We start from the raw sequence: 22,474 nt of genomic DNA on the forward strand, positions 1-22,474 counted from the left end.
TCTCAGGTGTGAGGGGCAGAACAGGACAAAGCACAAAGGGGCTGGTTGGAAAATGTAACGTGAGTGATGGAGGCGGGCACCGTGGGGTGACTGGAGGTGGGGGTCAACCTGTGGATAGTGAGTGAGAGATACCAGGAAGGGTAAATAGGCCACGAAGGGCCTTGAAAGTGAAAAAAAGCAGCTTATGTATGACGTGATAGAGAAGAGGGAGCCAGCGGAGGGATGCAAAGAAAGAAGGGACATGATCAAAACAAAAAAAAAAACCCATAGTGAATGCTAATGAGTTTGCAACTACCAACCAGTTTCTGATCCGATTCCCAGGCAAATCCACCAAATGTGTTAACAACCAGGTCCAACAGAACCCCACCTCTGCTTGTTAACATGCTGGACAATTCGTACACCAGTACTCAGGCCAGGCACAGCACAGAGATCGCTCTAGTAGTACAAATGGATTGGTGACCTCAATGATCATACGGCTCAACCGGTCAGCGACGTTCAACACCTTTGACCAGGATGTGCTGGTGACCTACATTCAAAATACAATGGGAACGAACAGTACAGCACCAAATGAATTTTAATCACTCCTTGTAACAGATTGCAGGTGATCGGCAACTGCTCCAGGAGTACTCCTGTAGAATCCCACCAGAATTAATCCTGTCCCCTCCCTCTTTGTCAACACGCATATGGAGACAGTTTCAGTAACACCAATATGCTGATCATCATCATACAGATAACAGAGATAACCAGGATGAAAAACAAATAAGTGAAGCTCAACCCAGGGAACCAGAAATCACACTAGCAGGGCAAAAGAAACACTTAGCCCAGCTTGCCAACAGCCTAACCATGCCCTACACAGAAGACATTCTGTATCTGGATTTCAAATATCAGAGGGGTAGCCGTGTTAATCTGGATCTGTAAAAATCAGTGTCCTGTGGCACCTTTAAGACTAACAGATGTATTGGAGCATAAGCTTTCGTGGGTGAATGCCCACTTCGGATTTCAAATGAGTGTGTAGGGAAAAATGAGTGGGTTGAGAGAGTATACAGAGACAATACTAAGAAACAGGTACTGGTAAAGTAACTTCTCTTCTTTGACGTGGCCTCTGCATGTGCTCAGAGCCTAGTCAGCAGTACAACTCCACAAAGAAAAGCAAATACGCAATTTGAACTAAACAAAGATTGCAGAACTGCCCTCCCAAAGTGAACACTAGCTCTAGATACCAAGTCAAAATAACAGCGCCATGTACATTTGTGACTAACTTCAGATAGCAGCTCTGCAGATTTCTAGGACAGAAACAATGCTGTGTTAGCCCATCAGAATGAGCCCTCAGACTCTCAGGAAGTAACATATTTCATTGTCTAAGCCAGTGTTCACCAACCAGTTGATTACGATTTCCACGCTACTCCCGGAAGCAGCCAGCATGCCCCTGAAGGACTCCATGCGCAGCTCCTGCCTGCAAGCACCGCCCCCACAGCTCCCATTGGCGGGGAATGGGGAACCGTGGCCAATGGGAGCTGCGGGGGTGGTGCTTGCAGGCAGGAGCAGTGCACCGGGTGCAGGGGCGTGTTGGCCCCTTTTGGGAGCCGCATGGGGCTGGGGAAAGCAGGGAATCTGACTTAGCGGCAGCCCCACTGTACCACCAACCGCCAAAGGTAAGTGCAGCCCAGCGAGAGCCCACACCCCAACCCCTTGCCCTGAGCCCCCTCCTGGAGCCAGCAACCCATATCCCCTCCTGCATCCCAACACACTGCCCCAGCCCAAAACCCCTTCCTGCACCCAAACTCCCTTCCAGAGCTTGCACACCTTGCCCCCTCGTGCACCCCAACCCCCTGCCCCAGGCTCAACCCAGAGCCCCCTCCCACACTCCAAACCGCTTGGCCCCAGACCAGAGCCTGCACCCCCTTCCTGAACCCAACCCCTTGTCCCAGCCTGGTGAAAATGAGCGAGAGTGGGGGAGAACAAGCGATGGGGGGGGGAGGTGGAGTGAGCAGGGTGGGGCCTCGGGGTAGGGTAGATCCTGTTGCACTTCAATTCAAAAAGTGATCTTGGGTGTAAAAAGGTTTGAGACCACTGGTTTAAACTAACCTATTTTGATAGAATTACATGGAAGCAGCATTCCTTTTAAGCTAGTCTCTAAAAGCTACACAAAGTCTAGATAAATTCTGAGTGCCTTACTCCATAACCTGTTGAGGTTGAGCATTGCAGACACTGTCCATCAGCACTCACAGGAGCGAAGAGTGCCAGTAAACCTGAGGCTTGAAAAGGTAAAGCACACTGAACATGTGTCCACAGCACATCATTCCTTAAGGCACACACATACAGAACTAATTCCAGGAAGACAGAAGCATGAAACAGTCTTTTTGAGGTCCAAATCTGACTATGCCCCAGAACCAAGCTGAAGCTTGTCCAGCTTGATAAACGTATTGCATAAAGGCTCCAGTCACAATCCACAATTCAGATTCATTAAGCAGCTAGAAGTCTGGTGAAAAACTAAACCAAGATTCTAGACAGGGTGAAGGTCCTTACACCTACAAGTAGTTGTGGAAAGGAATGAGCTGGGAATGGCGTGGTCTCGTCATCAGCTTTGAACATTCAGTGCCATCATGAGGCTCCCAAAGGCATTGCTTTTTAAAAGCGTGAGTGCATCCAAACACTAGGAGTACGCAGAGGTTACCTCCGGGTATCTACTGTGGAGCAACACTGTACTTGTACTTGCAGTGGGGCAACTGCCCCACTCTGACATGGAAGGAGTTGGAGCAAGCCAGAGGTGCTGCACAGAACCCCAGCCAATCATGGAAGGGCTTATTGGAAGCCAATCAAGTGGAGGCTTGAAAGCAACCTATCAGGGTCAGGCTGGGCCCTATAAGAAGGCTGCAGGGCAGAGAGGAGCTGAGTCTCTCCCTGGAGGGCAAAGGGAGAAGAACTGGCTCTTAGAGAAGCACCTAAGACAGAGCAGAGCTGGGCAGGGTCAGCAGAGGCTGGGGGAGCTCAGGGCTGATGACTGCCAGACTGGGGCCCTGACACAAAGGGGCAGAGAAGGTGCTGGGGCCCAGGGGAAGCAGGCGGTAGAGGAGAGTTGGAGGAGGGCAGTAAGTGGCTGCCGCTAGACGGTCCCTGGGTCGGGGCCCAGAGTAGTGAGCGGGCCTGGGCCCCTTCTTCTCCCCCCTCCCCCACTTGCCAGTGGTGAGTGGCTAAGCCAGGCTGCAATTTGCCCTTGGGGGAAGGGGCTAGACTGGAGGACTGCAGTGAACCACTGAGGCGAGTGATCGAACCAGAAGCTGCCGGTCCCCCGGAAGGGGGGGGTGCAGAGCGGGCGCAGCTGGAGGGCAGTGTCCAGAAGCGGATGCCGCGGTCAGGAGTGACGTGGGTCCGACTGCGAGGACCGGGGAGACCGAGGGAGTAAATGGTGGGCGAGACACCACTAGCAAAGACGCACTGCTGGAAGAGCTAATTCTCAAACCAACCAGCAGGAGGTGCTTCTGTGGTGAGTCTGTGCCCCGCTACAGTACTCCATTTCAACAGGCACCTTAATATGAGTCCTCAGCTGAGAACAGACAGAGGGATGCTCTCAAGTGACCCTTTAGAAACTGCACTTGCATGTGTATTTCAAGTGCCATGGCTCCTTATCAAAGGATTCCCCCTGCCACCCTCATCACCTATGCTAAACTCACATCAAAAACCCACTGTGCTTGTGTGGCATGCACCTCACCAGTCATGTCAACAGTCCCCCAGCACCCCAACCCCCATGGTTGGGAAGACTAGCACAAACTTCACCAGCCTATGATTGCAGGCGAGAGGGGCACACACCTGCCCACAACCCTCCCAACCATGCTCACAAGCACAGAGAAGAGTGATTTACCTGTCTGTACTTGATCTCTGGTTACCCTCTGTTCCACAGAGTTCGCATTTACAGCATGAGGTGAGCACTTTTCATATGTTCTGGAGAAGGAAGATCTGCACAGGAACTTTGCTGGCATGAGTCCCCATTGCCCTGAGGAACAGTCTTATTCTGAAGAGTGACGGAGCCAGGCTCTGAGCAGATCAACACTTTGTGGTGTTCCTTTTGCTAGGAAGGGCTCGTAACATCTCTGTCAGAGCCCCGAAACCCCCTTCGTTTGGCCTTGCTTTCTACCTCTAGCCCTTGAGCTCTTGGGTTGTAGCCCTGGGCCTGCCAAAACAGTACCAGCCTCTTTAGAGATACTCATCAAGAGCCACTGTTGATTGACAAGGCACTTCCCAGTTCACCCCAGGTGTCCCACATGACACTTGGGAACTCACCTCCTGCCTGGTTTTGCTTTAAAACATTCTCACAGATCGTCCTTTGCCCAGACTACAGCACAGCCTGCTGCTTGGAATGGCATCGATCACCCACGGGCCTCAAGCCCTGCTAAAATAGGGCCACTAGGACCACGCAGATTGCCCCACCCCCACCGCTGCCGCTCAGGGGACAAACTGCAGGGAGGAGTCAGCCAGAGACAGCAGCTGGCACAGCAACTCCAGAAGCACTTGAAGCAGGATACACTGATGACAGCCTGCTTGCTGCATTTTTACTCGGAACGTGCTCTTTGGGGCTGATTGTTAGCTCAACCTCCTCTCCCCACCTTCTTTTCTTTCTATTTAGCTAAACCCTTCCCAATCAAATCCCCCATGAGAGAGAACACACACACACACATCACGGTTACATGCCATCTGCACACTTCACTTTGCCTGGACGGTGCAGCCCTTTCCCCTACTCGATCTGTCTTGTATATTTAGATTGCAGTCTTTGTGACAGGGATTCTCTCCTCTTCTACGTTTGTCAAGAGTTCAGCATTGGGCAAAATCATCATAATCCTTCCAAATTACAGGGACTTGTTTTTTACTGAACCAAGTAAATACGATATGTGGGCAAGTGAACTTGCCTGACCTCTTCTAGGGACAGCTAAAAACCAAGAGCTGGCTTAGGGTCTTTTCAGCAAGATGACAAGAACGTTCAAAGCAGAGAAAACCTAACTTTTCCCTTCCTGCCCTAGTGGGGGACCACTCCACCTGTTCTCCCCTCTTTCACAGTTTCCGGGCCTTGTCTGCACCAAAAAAGTGTGCTGACATAAATATAGTGGTAAAGGTATACCCGCAACCCCTGAGAGTGCAGACACAGTTTATACTGGTGTAAAAGTGCTTATGCTGGCATAGTTTATAACATTTCCCGAGAGATAGAAGCTATACTGGCAACAGCATACCCGGTGTAAGTGCATCTACGCTAAGGCTCAGACTGGTATAGCTACAGTGGTGTAATTTTTTTTACCACTAAGTGACAGAACTATGGCCAGATAAGTTTGTCATGTGCAGACAAGGCCTCAGCAGTATTTAACAGGTAGAGCTAGGAATTTCAGCTGTCACTGACTTGTTGCATGACCTTGAGCAAGTCCATCAGGGAAAGGGTTTTCAAAGGGGGCAGCTGATAACGCATAGAGAGGGCAGGGGTCCCCTTAGGAACCAACTTTAGTGCTGCATAAGGTCAACAGTAGCAATGGGCTAGTTGTGATTCTGGCGGACACAGATGGAAGCAGCCACCAAGCAGCCCTCCACTGGTTGCTGACTCAGCCACTTTTGCTCAAAAGAGGATGGCTGGGGTGCTGTGGATGGAGTCAGAGCAGAAACAAGCGGCAAGTTTATTCTCAGAAGGAATATGGGAGAGGGACAGCATACCAATGGGGTGACTACTGGAATCAGCTGCACCCACACTTTGCCCTAGGCATTGGCAGGTGTACAGCAGCCCCTAGCATATCAATGGCCTGTTCACATAATACCATATCCTAAGTGACTAGAAAATTTACAGGACAACACAAATTCAATTAGATATTGCCCCCTCCCCCACTTCCTTAGTGCAGTGGCTCTCAAACTTTCCAGATGACTCTACCCCTTTCAGGGCCGGCTCTAGCATTTTTGCCACTCCATGCAATGCAAAAAAAATACCTGTGATCGCGGCAGCAGCTCTACCACCGCTTCATTCTACGGCGGCAATTCGGCAGCAGGTCCTTTGCTCCCAGAGGGAGTGACGGCCCCGCCGCCGAATTGCCACCGAAAGGGCCGGACGTGCCGCCCCCCTCTTCATTGGCCACCCCAGGCACCTGCTTGCTAGGCTGGTGCCTGGAGCCGGCCCTGACCCCTTTCAGGGATCTGATTTGTCTTGCGTACCCCAAGTTTCACTCATTTCAAAATTACTTGTTTACAAAATCAGACATAAAAATACAAAAAAATAACACCGTGCACGATTACTGAAATTGCTTATTTTTCATTTTTAACCGTATAATTATAAAATAAATGGACTGGAATATAAATATTGTACTTGCATTTCAGTGTATAGCATACAGAGCAGTATAAACAAGTCGCTGTCTGAATGAAAGACTAGTTTGTACTGATTTCACTAGTGCTTTTTATGTCGCCTGTTGTAAAACTAGGCAAACCTCTAGATGAGCTGATGTACTCCCTGGAAAACCTCTGCGTGCCCCTGGTTGAGAACCACTGCCTTAGTGAGTCCAGCTTCTGGGAGATACCATTCCAGCAGTCACCATATAAGCTTCAATCCACACTAGTGTATGTGCAGTAACAGTTTATTAGTTTACAACTTACCTTTTCTACTTTCCCCTTTTTCTTTTGCAGGAGAAGAAGCCAACTGGGTAGAGCATTTTATCTTTGATTTAGTTTCTTATCCAACTGTCTGACAGTTAATATTTGTATTCCTAAGAAAGACCAGGCTAGCGATGCCGCGACTGCTCTCTTCCCTTCCGGGACCAGAAGCGGAGGAAGGGGAGTAGAGATACACACAAACAGGCATTAAAGCAGTCTCTGCTCCCTACAGCCTCTCTTCAATTTGTGCATGCCGTTCTTGGATATACTTCTCAGGCCTAATTTTCCGATAACCCAATGGTTTTTAAATGCCCTTATGTACCCAAGTGTCATTCTGAGGACAAAGAAAAGCACATAAGGCAGCGTGAGCATACACAGGCTTTCGAAACTCTGGCTCTTAGCCTCTCCTCACTCCAGATACCCCTTTCCCTCTGCCCTGCACTCCCTCACCCTCAGGAAACCCATGCCACTGCTCCTATGTTCTCATATCACCCAATATTGTTATGTTTGGCAGAATTCACTTTTATATCATTTTACAGATAATATTGATGTATTTTAAAGCATTTTTTCAGTCATTAAAATTTTCACCATTATGCAAAATTATGAAGTTTAAGCTTTTTATTTCTATTGATTTAAATTCACAGTTGCAGGAAATCATGGGGGTCAGAATTATTTAATGACAGTAGACAATGAGATTCACAAAGTTAATGCTTTATAACCATTAAACCACCAACTGTATATTTTGACATGTGATGTTCACAAAATAAATATCCTCAAATCAAACTAATTAGTTCTCAAGCAGGATTCTTCTTACTTTGCCTATTTGTAAATTTCAATCATCTATGGAAATTCTTTTTTTGGTTTGTGTGTGTGTGTACAGTGAAATCAATGTTTACCAGTAAAAATCTAATCCTACAGCCTATTTTATTTTGTGCTAGAGACCCTGTCTTTCCAACTGCACTCTGACAACAGTGCCAAAATGCCGACTGTGAATTGGCATTTCCCCAGCCAACATACCAAGGACTCTGGCTGTCACATCACCATCATCTTCTGGTAAAAGCCACCAGGCAGAGAGCAACAAGTTTTCAGAGCCAGCACTTCCTGTTTATTCTGGCTCAGGAGCTCAGAGAATCCCCTCCTAGGCAGGGCCATGTCAATCTAGATGTGAGGTCTGGGCTTGAATCAGAACCAAGGGAGACAGCATGCATCCTACTGGCCGGGAAGCTACATTTAAAGCAGAGAGGTCAATGTCGGACACAGCCAATAAGCTACATTATATGCTATGCAATGGGACCACAGGCACTTATCTCAATTGGAAGAGACAGAGAAGGTTCAGTACAGGTGCAGGCAATCCAGGGAGCTGCTGCCTGCCTTTCACTTCTAGTCTGATTCCCTTTTTCTAAGGCCATTTTAAAACAAATTCACATTAAAAACAGAGTGAAAACATCCAGGCAGATATGCCCCAAAGACCAGAGCAGGCTGCCTGAAGTGAATTAAGGAGCTAGCAGGAGCTCTGAACTCCAACTTCCTTGTATTTGTTACTTCTCAACCCTCTAAACAGTTTTATTCAATTTGTGAACCGATTCTCCTTCTCAACAGGAATTCCAGCTGTTCTACCAACTGGACTCATTGTGTTCCCTGCCTCCAAAGTAGACAGACATCATTCTGCCAGGTGCTGCTGATGTGCAGCTGCAAGCTGCTTTAAGGTAAGAGGAAAGCTGACTCCTCTCCTCCACACCCTGCAGGTAAAAAGAGTTAAATGTAAAAAACATACAAACAGAAAGCATGGAGCTAGACAGACATGCGCAAGTGTGATCTGAAATCAGAAGGACAGCATGCGCACCATCTTTGCTTCTGTAGGATTTAAAAAAACAGTCCAAAATGTCTTCATCCAACAAAAATGTTTTTGTTCTGCTTCATTATTACATTCAGAATTCAGGTTTCCTCTGTCCTACCCATCCTGGAAGGCCTATAAACAACTGAACAACTAAGGGGATAACACCAACTCTGGAGCTAAGTGACACCTGAGCAGAGTACAATGGAAGAGATTTTTATTCAGACAGTTTAAAGCTCTTTGTCAGTCAACTGAGTTAAATAAGTCAAAACAGAAAAGCTGGAAGAAGCACCCTTAGTTTCAAACACTTCTCCCTTCAATTAGGGAGCAAGAAAGCGCTCCACTTACATTATCTGAATCCTCCAAAAGACCTCTTGCAGAAAGAGGAAAGACTGGACTGGTATTCCTAACTTTAAAGAAGCATAACAAGGGAATAGGCCCCATTTTCAGATCACCTAATATCACTACTTGATCAGGGATTCCATCACATCTCCTCCATTACTTTGTTTATTGTACATTTAGAGAGTTACCTCTTCAGGCAAAGGACCTGGACTTGGTATTTGTCTGTAAAGTTCCTACTGCACTGTGAGTGCTGTGTTGCAATGAGCACTCCCCAAAAGATGAGAATGAGCATGTCAGGGCACGTGTCCCTGTCCCACAGGAGGAAGGAAGCGTGGCAGGAAGAAATCCAGCCACTCCATAGATCCCAGGCACTCCTTTTCTCCCTCCCCCACAACAGAGCAGCAGTTCTAACCTCCCCACATTCTCTGTGCCTCTACATCACGCAGGCGTGGAAGAGGAGATACATTTTTACAGATGTTGAATCCCACGTGAAGGGTAAAGATTTCCCTCACATCCTAGGGTTTAGAGGAGTACATCCTAGCTCCTGACTGTGCAAGGAGAGCACGGCAAAGGAGTAAGGGGGAGAGAAGAGGTACTAACTTAAAAAGACATTCTCCTTTTTTCCATGCATGCCTGCCCACAAGAAAGTGACGTAATCTCATTTATTCCCTCCCAACTGCACATTTAAAGTTAAGGTAGGGAGGCAGGTCTAAAGGAGAGCTTGGCAATGGTTTAGTAGGAGCTGCACCTCTGGGAATGGATTTGATGTCAAGTGTCAGCACGTAAATTGCTATTGGCTTCTCAATAAGCAGCACTAGTGAGCTAAGTGTTTCCCTGTGTTGTGCAGGCTCTCTCAGACTCAATACAGCAGTATTGACAGCACAATCACACAGTAATCCAAGCTCCACTAATATCTCAGCACTTCCTCATTGAAAATACACTTTCCGCTTGGACATCAGCCCATTAGCCTGGGCTAGAATCATCCCCCAGCCCACTAGGATACATAACTGGCATTGCCCTCAATGTATTGTCGGGCACAGCCAAAAGAAATAATCACAGACAAGGGCCTTCTCTTCCAGCAATAAATCACAGCAGAAACAAAAAGCAAGCACAAGTCTTTATGGATAAAATCTCAGCCTCTACTACAGAAAACGGGTATTTCCTTTCTAGAAATACAGGCTCATTGGGGGAATTAGCCATCCTCCCACCTTCATCCCACTTTGCTGTGTTATGTCTAACTCAGGTTGTAGCCTTCTCAGGGCAGAGGCCTGCCCTTTCATTCATCTGCAAAACACCGCTGATGTCCACTGTGACTAGACTGCTTAAAAAGTAGCCACTTATGGTCACTCTAAGCAGCCCACACCACCAGGGTAGCAGAACTGTTCAGGGAAACGCTGCACACAATTCCTCCACAGCTCTGTGCTGGAAACTTGGACTAGCCTGGGAAATGGCTTCATATTCCTCACAGCAAGACACTCCATTGGGGCTCAGCTTCACAGCCTAATGTTAGACTTTTACCCAAGTGCAACTAGCGTCTGCTGCCACCTACACCTGGTGTTTGTCCAGCAGCTCCAGCTCCCTTCCTGGCACAAAATAATGGTGAATTGGTGACAAGAGAATGGAAGGTTAATAATGGACACTAAATAGTGCCAGGACTCTCAGCTGCGCAGGGTTTCACATCCCAACACTCCAGCATGCCATTAGGGTAGTGCCAGCCGGACGTAGGGTCAAACAACGTTGAGGCCTGTTCAGAGTTGAACCCTGCCCGTTTCCAGGTGTAAGCCAGAGTCATCCTCACATCAGGCTATCTCCAGGATTAGGAAGGCGAGGTCAGAGACTCTTCTGTTGCCAAGAGGGAGGTTATCCTGTTTGGAGTCAGATGAAGAACTGATATCTGGTTAGGAAAAGGTTAACTCTGTCCCAGCCTGCAATCTGATAAATAGCTCTGCAGAAAGCAGGTTCTCTCACTTGGATATATGATGTCACTAACCTTTATTGATCCACAATCAGAGAACTTTGCTTATCTCTCTCCTGTGATATGCTGCCCTCCTGTACTCAACTAGTGTTTAATACACTGCTGGGCGTCTGGCACTCTTCATAGCTCACCACCAGACCACTGCTAGGCCACCAGGGGCAATATTTTACAGGCTGTGCCAGCACAGGTCACTTAGGGGACAGACACACACCCCACACAATTCCTTTCTCCTTTTCTGCATATCATCATTCTAGATCCACTGTACATGTTCCTATTTAAGTACTTAATGCAAGTGGAAGCTATAAGGCAAGAGTGAGCAGTGTGAAACTGATCACATTAAGTCTAATACATTTTAGCCTAGTCCTTGGAGCCTATTTTAAACCAGATATCTGATATTAACTATTTTTTCCTAAATTCCTGAATTTAAATTTAATCCTAATTTCCATGCTATTTGGAAGGTAAAACACAAATGAATAAGTGAAGAAACAGAGCAGGAATAAATGATTAATTTTCAATGCGACAATAAGTTAACAGTGGAAGCCACAAGGTTACATACTAAGACTAGTGTTTTTTTAATATATTAGTGATCTTGGAAGAGGGGTGAACAGTGAATCAATGTTGACAGTAGCAAGGTGATGCACACTGGAAGAATTTATATGAACTACTCACACACATTGCTGGGTTTTTAATTAACTGTGGACTCTCAGGAAAGATCTGGATATCACTGTGGACAACTCAATGAAAGCCTCTGCTCTACATGCAGCTGTGGCCAGAAAGGCAAAGAAAATGTTAGGATGATTAGGAACAGGATAGAAAAAAAACGGATGTTATAATGGCATTATATAACTCTCTCACTTGGAATACACCTCTACCCCGATATAATGCGGTCCTTGGGAGCCCAAAAAATCTCACCGCCTTATAGGTGAGACCGCATTATATCGGGTATAGGCTGGTACGGCGTACCGGCAAGAGCCGGTACACCATGCCGAACTGGACTGGCTTCCCCGGCAGTTATTTAAAGGGCCCGGGTGCTTCAGCTGCTGCGGGGAGCCCCGGGCCCTTTAAATCACCGCCGGAGCGTCGGCAGCAGGACTTGGGCAGCGCTTTAAAGGGCCCGGGGCTCCCCGCTATTTTACCGTGTTATATCAGGTCACATTATATCGGGGTAGAGGTGTACTGTGTTCAGTTCTGGTCACTCTATCTCAAAAAGAGTGTGGCAGAAAGAGAGGGAGCAGAGACAAAAAGATACAAATTGTGGAGGTTCTGGGTGGGCATCTATTTGAGGAAAGGCGTAAAAGATTGAGACTGTTTAGAGAGGGATGAGTAAGAGAAAACAAGATAGATGTATGAAAAAATAATGATTGATAGAGAGGCTATAAGTGGCACTCCTATCCCATACTACAAAATCAAGTGGATGGTCAATGAAATCGAAAAGCAAAATAATTAGCTTATGAAACTCACCACCATCTCTGAATCCAAGAAATTAGGAGGATTCAAAACATGTAGTAGAGGTTGCATTAGGCAGGATAAAAGATCTTTTAAAAGGATATAAACCCTCCTGCTTCAGAGTATAAGCCAACATCTAAATGCTGAGGGTTAGGATGACGACACTTCCCCCTTGGGTAGGTTATTCCACAGCTGTCTACAATGATGTCCTTGCATCTTCCTCTGAAGCACCAGGCATGGGCCAGTCAGAAACAGCATATCGGACTAGACGAAGTTCCAGTCTGGCAATTCAAACATTCCAAGACTTTTGTTGAACTTAGTTTTTTTTTTTATTATTATTAAAGTTAAAGCCATTTTGAGCCACATGCCTACAAAAGCATCTTGAAGTAGCATATCCACGCCCGCCTTTCCCCCTCCCCCCTCACCTGTGGAGATTAGATAGGAATATTGTCCAAATGATCAAGTAAAGGGGGCAGCACAAAAAAACCCAAACCTAGACTCCTCCCACAGCCTAAAGGAGTTTTAAATCCAACCTCTCTCTTATGAGGCAGAAGCTATTGCAAGGGCCAGACCACAAGACAAAGTAAATCCAACAGAATCCAGCAACAGTGCCAGCTGCTGGGTTTGGTTCTGACAAATGACACTGTGCCCCTGGCCTTAGTACTGAATAAGCCAGGGGGAAAACAGGTAGGAGAAGCCACACAGATTTGTTCTCCTACCCACGTGAGCCATCTATCAAGCAACCACTGGGTCCCTATTTCTCCAGTCACATCACACCCTAGGGTGCGGAGGAAAAAAAAACGGAGCTGAAAGTTCTTATCGTGCTAATTGCTGTGCACCAGTTTAGGTTAGTAAGAATACTTTCTAGCCCCTTCTAGGTTTCTGCTGTATGGATCAGGACAACAGAAGGCAAAAAGCAGTGCATAGCGTTCAGGATGTCCTTTCACTGCTTCAGAGCACCCACTATTTGGGTAATTGAACATTAACAAGTTGCTACAATAAAGTTTGTGGTTTTAGTAAGCAACTTCCAGTCTGCATCTATGCCAGGGCGTCACCACCACCAGACGTGAGCAAGAGTCAGACACCTCACACAATACAACGTACAAAGGAGAGAGTCAGTCAGTCCCCACCTCTCCAAACTCTCAATAGCAGACTCTGGCCAAACATTTCCCTCTTCCTGGACTCCTCCACACTATAGGATTTTTCTTCCATTTCCCAGCATTGCACTGCCACTGAATCTGCTTTAAAGAGAGAAATCCTGGGAATCCTAGGGTAAAAAGGGTACTACTGGCCTCTTCCAAACAGGACTAGGCAACTTGGTGGTCAAAATACTGGTGCCCTGCCTATGTTTGCGTGCCCACTGTTGCTACGACTGGAAGTACACTGTTGGAAATTTGAAGAAAAATCTTGGTGTAGAGCCAGTTTCGATGTCCCATTTTCCCTACAAACAGGCACTCTCTGTGACTGTGCCCCCACTGCAGCTCCGCACCTCGGATAGGACTTGTAGTGCCTCCATGACAAATCAGTAACAGCTGAAGTGGTTAAAGTCTTCATTGTAAAGTTCTCATCATCAGTGAAGGCACAATGTCCAACAACAAATGTGATCTGCACAGAGAGAGCCAGGCAAGTAACCTCACTTTAGAAACACAGATCTTTATAAACACATTCGTGTCCCAGGCTGACACAGACTTTACCTTTTCTTCCAACAGATAAAATTTCAGCGACACCAGGATATTTCTGGTAATTCATGCTGTGCTCTCAAACAGGGATTTCAGCCACCACAATAAGCACTACAACAGGTCTCCAGTCTTGCCAGCTCTCATGATTTTGTCATAAGTCTCAAGATAATTGTTTTCCTTAAAGCTCCAAGTCCTGGAGTCAAGTGGATAGGTGATGATTTCAGCCTTCATTCCTATAGAAAAAAGTACGTTTCTAGCCCTCGTGGCTGTGGAGAATGCTTCAAAATATGACCCCAGTGCAGCCTAGAGACTCAACAAGCAGAAGGCAAATAAAAAACACCAAATCTACTATTTTTACTTCATCTCCTGATTTTTGGTGAGCCTAACTCATGATTTTTGAGCATTTGGGGTTGGCAATGCTGGTCTCCTCCTCACTGCCTGGAGCACCCTAAACAGACTGTACAATAATGAGGATATGATGCAGGTGCTACTCCACCACTTTACAAGAATGGGTGAGTAGCCTCATTTTACTACAGATGTGGAAACAGGACCAGATTAACATCACTTGGCTTAGACACTGCGTGACCTCGGTCGAGACTAGAGCCTACATCGCCTAGATCACACCACTACTTTGTGTAAGCAGCCCTGCAGCACTCGCCCCCAGATCTGCACCTATGTCGCACTTGCAGCCAACCATCAACAAAACACTAATAGCAAACATTGTTTGAGGAAGCCTCTCCCAAGACCATACTGCTCTGCACATCAGGGGCACCCTCAGCAGAAGCCAGTCTGCCCCCAAACAGCACCAAAGGGAGGGCTTTTCCCTTTTCTTTATTTATTGAATAGGTGCTGCTGGAGGCACAAACACACAAAAGTCTGTGTAGGACAAGGGAAGGAATTATCCCTCCCATTGATTTTCGCTCTGGGGTATTAGAAAGAACACAGCGTTTATCTGGAGATTTCTTCCCAAAGCCAACTGCGGACTTTCAAACAGAAACGAGACTTGAAAGGAGCTTATCGGACAAATGATCGGCTGAAACCATCAGCACGGTGAGTGGGAGCCCCGGCAGGGAGCTCTATGATCCCATTGTTCCTCCTCGGACATCTGAAAGCAACTGTTATTGTTGCCCAACTTCAAACAAGCAGGCAAGAGGGCACAGAGGGGAGAGACAGACTGACCAGGGCACAAAAGGTTTTCCACATTTCCTTCTTTCCAGAAATGTATCACTTCTCTTCACTGCTCTGCCTCTTCTGGCAAGACCTGCAAGGTCCCATTCCCCCTCCTTCCCACCACCACAGCAAAGCCATGGTTTCATATCTCAACCCGTCCAATTTCTAACTCATGAAAGAGAATTAATGGAGGGGGCGAGGGCGAGAGAAACAGCTATTCTTCTAACTCGACACAGATAGGGAGAGGATCCTAAACACGGAACTGAAGACTAGCGATGTGGTCACGCTATGTTCTGCATTATTCACCAGGCAGTGTTCGGGTGAAGAGAAATAAATAGCATAAGAAAGCCTTACCTAGGGGGAGCCTTACATAGGACTCCTGGAGAGGTGAGTGACAGATTCACTATTAAACTGAAGTAGAGGGTTCTTTCCACTAATAAAACTCATGCACAGAGGGGAACTCAACAACTGATGTCTGAGGTACTGCTAGCTAGTCCCCAACTCACCCACCCCCTCCACCTCACTCCCTTTCCTCCTGACTCATCAACAGGCTAGCTCAACAACAGCAAAATTCAAAAGCCCCATCTCCCTTTCACTCTCTTTTCCAGGTAGCAGGAAGGTTGTAATTGGCGAAGCAGGAGATTAGAAATATCGGCAGCCTCTAAGTAAGACTTTAATTTACTGGCAGATCAATAGCGCTAGGGTTATATTGGCAAAGTGTCTACAACTCTATTGACTCACGCAATTCCACTTATCAATTTATCAGAAATCTGGAAGCCAGAAGATATTGTTTGAAGAAAAAAGGCAGGCAGGAGCTTGAGCGTTTAGTGTGTGCTGCCCAATCGGGCTCTCAACACTAAGCATTTTACAGCAGACATATCTGCTGCAAAGGAGGCTAATATATACATATATATGAGATATGATTAAGAATTAACTTGCTTTCTCACATGCCACTCTCAGCTTTTTCAAGTGGCTCCCTGTACCTTAGACCTTTAACACAGTGATAGCTTCTATGGCAGGAACCACCCCTCATCCTGCAACCAGTATGATTTGAACCAGAGAATATTTATGTAATAAACTCCAGTCCCAAATTCAGGGGCCCCGGTTGGGTTTGGCACAGGTTCAGCTTCCTCATCAGCTCACGAGAAGAGGACTTCACACTGCCAGCTCTCCCCCCACCCCAAACTCCCAGGAGACTGGTGCTAATGGGGATTTTGTCAAATTAACGTTTCCACCCTCGTTCCTACAGGAAGTAGAAAAGGAGAGGAGATTGAACCCCTCACTGCCAGAGACCTGACACAGGATGAAGCACACTAGGGAACACCCTAGATGAAGCACCTTATGCACCAGATAACTGGGGATTAAGTCCAGAAGAGAAGGTGCACAGCATCCCTACCATCAGGCAAGAGCAACATGAGGGGAGCATTTTTTTTGTTCCGGGGGGAGGGGGGAGAAATCACATCTTGTTTTTTGACTGGCCCGATTCATACCAAAAAAAAAAAAAAAAATCTGCTAATAGCCGTTTTGCATTTTGTTGAGACAAGGAGTAAGCAGTATTTAAGTGTTTCCAGACAAAAATAACTCACCAGTGACAAAGGCTCCGCTAATGAAATTGCCCTACCTTGGCACCAACGACCTCAGACAAGGTTCAGCTGCGCAGCCCCAGGAGGAGCTGCTGCCCCCAAAAGGTAATGTCAAGTACTGCCACGCTGAGAATGGGAGACTTCTCCCCCTCCAGTATTTCAGAGGCACTTTTGCAAGCAGCAGGCAAACGTCTATCTGCAAACAGAAATATCACACAACTCCCCAGCAGGCCTGATGCAGCAACCAGAGAGTTTCATTTATAAGCTGATCTGGTAGTCAGAAAATTCCCACTGACTCCCTCTGACTGGACAAGGAACATTCTTATGAGAGGACCGTTCCAGAGATGCTCACTTCCACTCCTGGAATCAAAGAGCAAGGAGTGTGCTCATACTGAGATTGAAAAGGAAATCCAGCTATTCTCCTAATGCAGCCAGGTTTGTACTACTGAGCCAAAAACCGAGAGGTGGAATACTAGAATTCAACAGGCAAACTGGGTTTCAGCTTTTAAAAGCATCACCAACACTCCCACTCTATGAGGCAGAGTTTAGGAACTCCAAGTTGCAGAGACCTTGTCCACAGTACCAGTGCAGCTGCTCCTCATCAGGTTTGCCGAACACAGTGAGACAATGTTGCAAACGACTAGAGCTCACAACTGCTACCTCTTGGGGAGGTGCCCAGGTGCAGATATGTAAAAATGCTAGTGCAAGCTAGGCCTTACATGGACTTTGGTGGTTTCCAAAGTGCATCACCCTTTCTTACAAAAAAGCAGACAGGTCAAATAGCTGGCTGCAGACTTCAATACTGTCCAGAATATGAGGACAATGTAGAACATATTCAAAGCTGAGCACTCTTCTAGTGGGCTTCCTTTTCCAGAAGGTTCACAATAGGTACACAATGGCCTAAACATCTAACAAGAAGTCTGTTGATACCTTTAATGTTCCAGTCCTTTCTCCCTCTCCAATCTACTCGTGATAAGCCAGGAATCCCCACACCACTCAACAGAACGCATTGTGTTGATACCTAGCTGGAAACTCAGCGTGTGAAAAAGCAAAGAACTGCAGATTCTGCTACAGTAAAGTTTTTCCTTTGAAAATTAACAATTTCAACTTGCTCTAGGTGAAAAGCTCTTCCGGTCCTCCCTCAGGTGACTTTCCCCAAAATTAAAATACTGAAGCTGCTGGAGTGAACACAGAAAAAAAGACATCTCCTCTGACTTCTGTTCCCCAGACTCTGCACCAGGTCCCACCATATGAATAAGGGTCATGAAACTCATTTCTCTGTAGTCCAGGAGGCAGAGTCCTAACCTTCAAGGGCTGTATCTTGCTCCTCACAGATTAGAGACCAACTTCTGTTAGCATCAGAATGGAGCAAGAAGGAATGAAACCCTAGGCGCCTCCTTAATCTCCATTCATAGTCAAGAGAGAAGCTAAACTATTTACATTTGTCTAATGCTTGTAAACAAACCAAATCTACTAGGTGCTACTCAAATCCTCTGCAGAGTCCAATGCACTTTTAAGGGTAGGAAGAGAAAGAAACTAATGCAGCATCTCTCTCAGTGAGGGAGCATCAGGACTAAAAAGAACAAGACTCTTCCCCATTAGGGCATTGCCACAGGGCTCAGGACACCAAGCCAAGACCCTCCAGCTGTTTCCCAGACACCAGAGCTGTTTAGAGGGGAGAAAGCTCTGATTTAAGCAGGAGTAAGAGGGACAGTCTGGCCTGAAGGGAAATGCAGAGCTTCCCAACTCCTTCCTAACACCCAGGAGCTCATTTCAAACTGCTAGCACATAACAGAAACAGGACTCTTCCAGGCCCCCCCCCCCCGCCCCCTCTTGTGGGGCAGGCTGAATCACCATGGAGACAAGTCCTGCTCATACTAATGTCTGGCTGCCCCAGTGTGGATTTGTGAACATTAAGCGGGGGAGGGGAAGGCTGCAATCCCACACAGGGTTACCATGGAGCTCCAGCAGTTTAATATATTCGGGGGGGGGGGGAGGGGGAGAATGCTTCAGGCCTGCTGGCCAATGCATCGGGTTAAACAAATGTGAAGCCATGGAGCCTGGTCTAGTGGTCCGAGCACAGGCCAGGGAGTTGGGGGACCTGGGTTCTGTACTTGACTTCTGCGGGCTGTGTGGCCTGGGGAAAGACATTGCATCATCTGTACTGCACAGAAATTTGTAAGAGAGAAAGGTGCAAGAAGCACAGAATACAAGATTAGATCTTCAGGGGAAACGCCACCAAAAGATGGGTTCGGAGTTGAATGCCACCAGCAGAGCCCCAATTCTATGAGGCCATGGGTTCCGTTTCTATCTCTACACAAACCCAAGCTCCCCAGCCAGCACGAGGCCACTGAGAACAGCAACAGTGGCATACTGGCAAAGCACGCAGGGCTGCATGGAGTCTGAACAAGAGGCCAGCTCAGTGTCTTTTTGAAACAAAAACCGTTTCAACTTGACTGGAGACTGTCCCAGCCACTTAATGGCTCTCCTCCTTTTAAATGCAGATTTGAACTTTTCACCCAGGGTCAGGCAGCTGCAGCTCACCCCATCCTCAGCAGGGGCCAGGCGCCAGCGCCATTCTTCAGTCTCCCTCCAAACCCAGGCAGCAACAGAGACCAGCTCACCCCTTGCTTGGAAGGCACAGGGCTCAAGCCATGCACCGTCAGTAAGAGCGCAAACTAAAGGACTGAACAGGCACTAAATTCTCCTCCCACAGCTTCACGGGCTGGGGGGAGTGGAGGGCAGAGTCTGGAGTTTCCAATCAGGAGTGAAATGGTCCTACCCAATTCTCCCACCTGTAAAGAGCAGTTAATGAAAACCTCAGAGGGTCCCACCTGGAAAAAGAATGGCACCTCCGTTGCACAGGTTTCATGCTAAGCCTTCTGGTGGCTCTCTATTTACCTGAGCTGAGTCTGGAGCAAAGACAGCACCCTTGGAAGGCACCCAATAATCCACTTACCATTAAGGTTACCATACATCCAGATTTTCCCGGACATGTCCAGCTTTTTGGGCTCCAAATCCCCGTCCGGGGGGAAATCCCAAAAAGCCGGACATGTCCGGGAAAATCGGGACATGCGGGTCTGGCGGTGCTGGGCCGGGCGCCAGCGGTGCCGAGCCGGGGGCGCGGTGCCGGGCCGGGGGCCGGCACCCCAGTGCCCGAGCCGACCCAGGCTGGAGACGCCGGGGGGGCCAGACTGGGCCGCGCCTCCTCCCCCCAAAACCCCCTTACCTGCTTCAGGCTTCCTGCGAATCAAATGTTCGCGGGAAGCAGGGGAGGGGGCGGAGTTGGGGCGGGGGCGGGGCCCAGTGGAGTGTCCTCCTTTTGGATGCTCAAAATATGGTAACCCTACTTACCATAAGCATTTACATGGAGGCCATCCCCAGGATACCTAGTGCTGAAGGCTGCTGCCCAGGGGGCACTTTGTCTAGTCTGGCTCTCTCTGAGAAGTGTGAGATACAGCTGCTGAAAGAGCAGAGGTATCACAGAATATCAGGGTTGGAGGGGACCTCAGGAGGTCATCTAGTCCAACCCCCTGCTCAAAGCAGGACCAATCCCCAGATTTTTGCCCCAGTTCCCTAAATGCCCCCCTCAAGGATTGAACTCTCAACCCTGGGTTTAGCAGGCCACTGAGCTATCCCAGGTGTTTTAGGATTCTGGGAAGAAAGGAAGGATGGCCTTGTGGTTAAAGCAACTGACACGCTCAGGAGATCTGTGTGATCTCGGACAAGTCACTTAACCTCTCTGGCCTCACAATGACAATGTTAGGGAAGTCTCCCCCTGTAGCACCAATCTTAGCAGAGGTGGGAGCACTAGTGTAAGCCTATTGCCAGCTATTTTACAAGTGCATCAGCTATCTCTTCTCAGAGCAGCTGTAGAGAACATGACGGTAAAAATGTTGGCAGCCATTCTACAGCAGCATTCCCACTTTTGCTAGGGCCAGCGGAGCTGCACTGGTGTTAGACCAAGGGATAGAGAATGTATGAAAATCCTCTGTTTAGATGCACTTGTTTCTCCATTCTCCAGCTGTAAAGGAGGAGAATTTTCTCCTGCCTCACAAGGGTGCTCCATGAAGGTCCATGAGGTGCTCGGATACTGCAGCAGTGAGCACCATATACAAGCCTTTTAATAAATCATGACTGAGACCCTGCTGCTGCCGCCTAAGCCAACCTCGATGGGCTCCACACGTATGCCCAAATCCAGACTGCCAGATGCTTCCTCAGTCTCACCACACGGGCAGCTAACCTGCTGAAATCCTCTCTGCCACTCCCAACTCGCCCTAGCAGCCTACCCAAGCCTTCGTTGCTATCACCCTCATTGTCTAAGCAAGACCAAACTCTCATTGCTTCTTATGGAAAGCTTGGCCGCACTCTTCACTGCTCGTTTGTCATTCCCTCAAGGTCTTGTTAGGAGCCAATGCCACCTCCACCAGGTGTCCCCAACTCTTTTCTCGGAAAGGCTGGCTCAGTTTTAGCCTCCACTCTGTTACCTCCATTACTGGAGCCCCCCTTCCTTCCTGCAGGTAGTGAGAGAGAAAGCAAGCTTTGCACAATTCAACACCAATGTCACTACATCTCTAACTAAAGGATGATGGGGGAGGGGGCAACTATGGGGGGAACAGACCGATCTGGCCCAAACATATCACCTCTGAAACATGGCTTAACTCCTCAGCCTGAAGACTCCTAGTGCTGGGGCCCTTTGCCTCAGGTACCTCAAGTATCACCTCAGCAAGAACTGACTCAACTATTCTTGCTGAGCTTTTACTGTGTGCAAGTGCTTCCTGGGCTGGTTTATTTCTAGAAAATAATTTACATAAACTCTTGTCCAACTGGCTCACTCTGACACTATCAAGGGTCTAATCCAGCCACTGTTTCCACAAGCCCATGGTTCTGTAACCTTCCAACACTGCAATATGGGATTAGAGCGACATTTTCATCCTAGCCAGACTACAGTGGGCATACAGATATTCAACCCCAAACCAGTGCTGCTATAGAACCTGGTCCAGCCCTGCAGGTTAACGTTTATACTGTAAACCCACAAGGGACCAATCAGTCTAGTCTAACCTCCTGTAGAAAACGTGCCACAGAATTTCAAACAATTCCTGTATCAAGCTCAATAACCTGAATAGAGTTTATCTTTGAGAAAGATCTAATCTTGATTTAAATGGAAAGGAGACACAAAGAAAGGAGGACAACAGACAAGCAAAGGGCATAAATTGTAATAGTGCCAAAGAAGAAATATTTTCTCACTGACTGCCTATAAATGAGCAATCCTCCTTCCTTTCTGGAGGAGGAAAGAGTGACCGAAGGAGAAGAAAGAGTCTACTTCTTTTTTTTTTTTTTTTTTTTTTAAATAAAGAGGTGCTCAGATACTATGGCAATAGGAGCCTGATAAGATCCTATACAAAAACAATAAGATTCTTTAATGATGATGATTAAAAGTTTAAATTACTAACAGCTAAGTTCTCCACGCGATCCTTGTGCAAGCCTTTCTTTCAGAACAGTAAGAGATTCATTGTGGATCAAGGGTCATATGTAGTCCTAACTATATACCATGACCCACTGCTCATAATTAAAAATACATTTGTCCCTTTCCACAGAAGGACTTTGACACCCTGCTGTACAGTTTTGTATCCAGCTCCCACAACGTGGTAGCTTTCTGTCCTGAATAAGGTCTCCTCTACCATAATGCCAGCTTGGTTTCTCGCCGCATGAGTTGAAATTAGCTCATTGCTCCTAGTGTGCGTCTGACACTCATCCAACTGGATCCATCAGGAGTGGTGGATGTATAACCTCTCTCACTCAATCCAGGAGCATGAAAGAGGTCAGGGCCGGCTCC

At 47.4% G+C, this 22,474-nt stretch overlaps 1 protein-coding gene across 1 annotated transcript in view; it reads right to left on the bottom strand.

Moving 5' to 3' along the window:
• The window catches only part of ZFHX3 (zinc finger homeobox 3), a 279,590-nt gene that overhangs the window by 234,193 nt on the left and 22,923 nt on the right, over positions 1 to 22,474 (bottom strand). The gene's annotated exons all lie outside the window — the stretch shown is intronic.

This window comes from Trachemys scripta, chromosome 13 (genome assembly GCF_013100865.1).
Source record: "Trachemys scripta elegans isolate TJP31775 chromosome 13, CAS_Tse_1.0, whole genome shotgun sequence".
Taxonomy (NCBI): Eukaryota; Metazoa; Chordata; order Testudines; family Emydidae; genus Trachemys; species Trachemys scripta.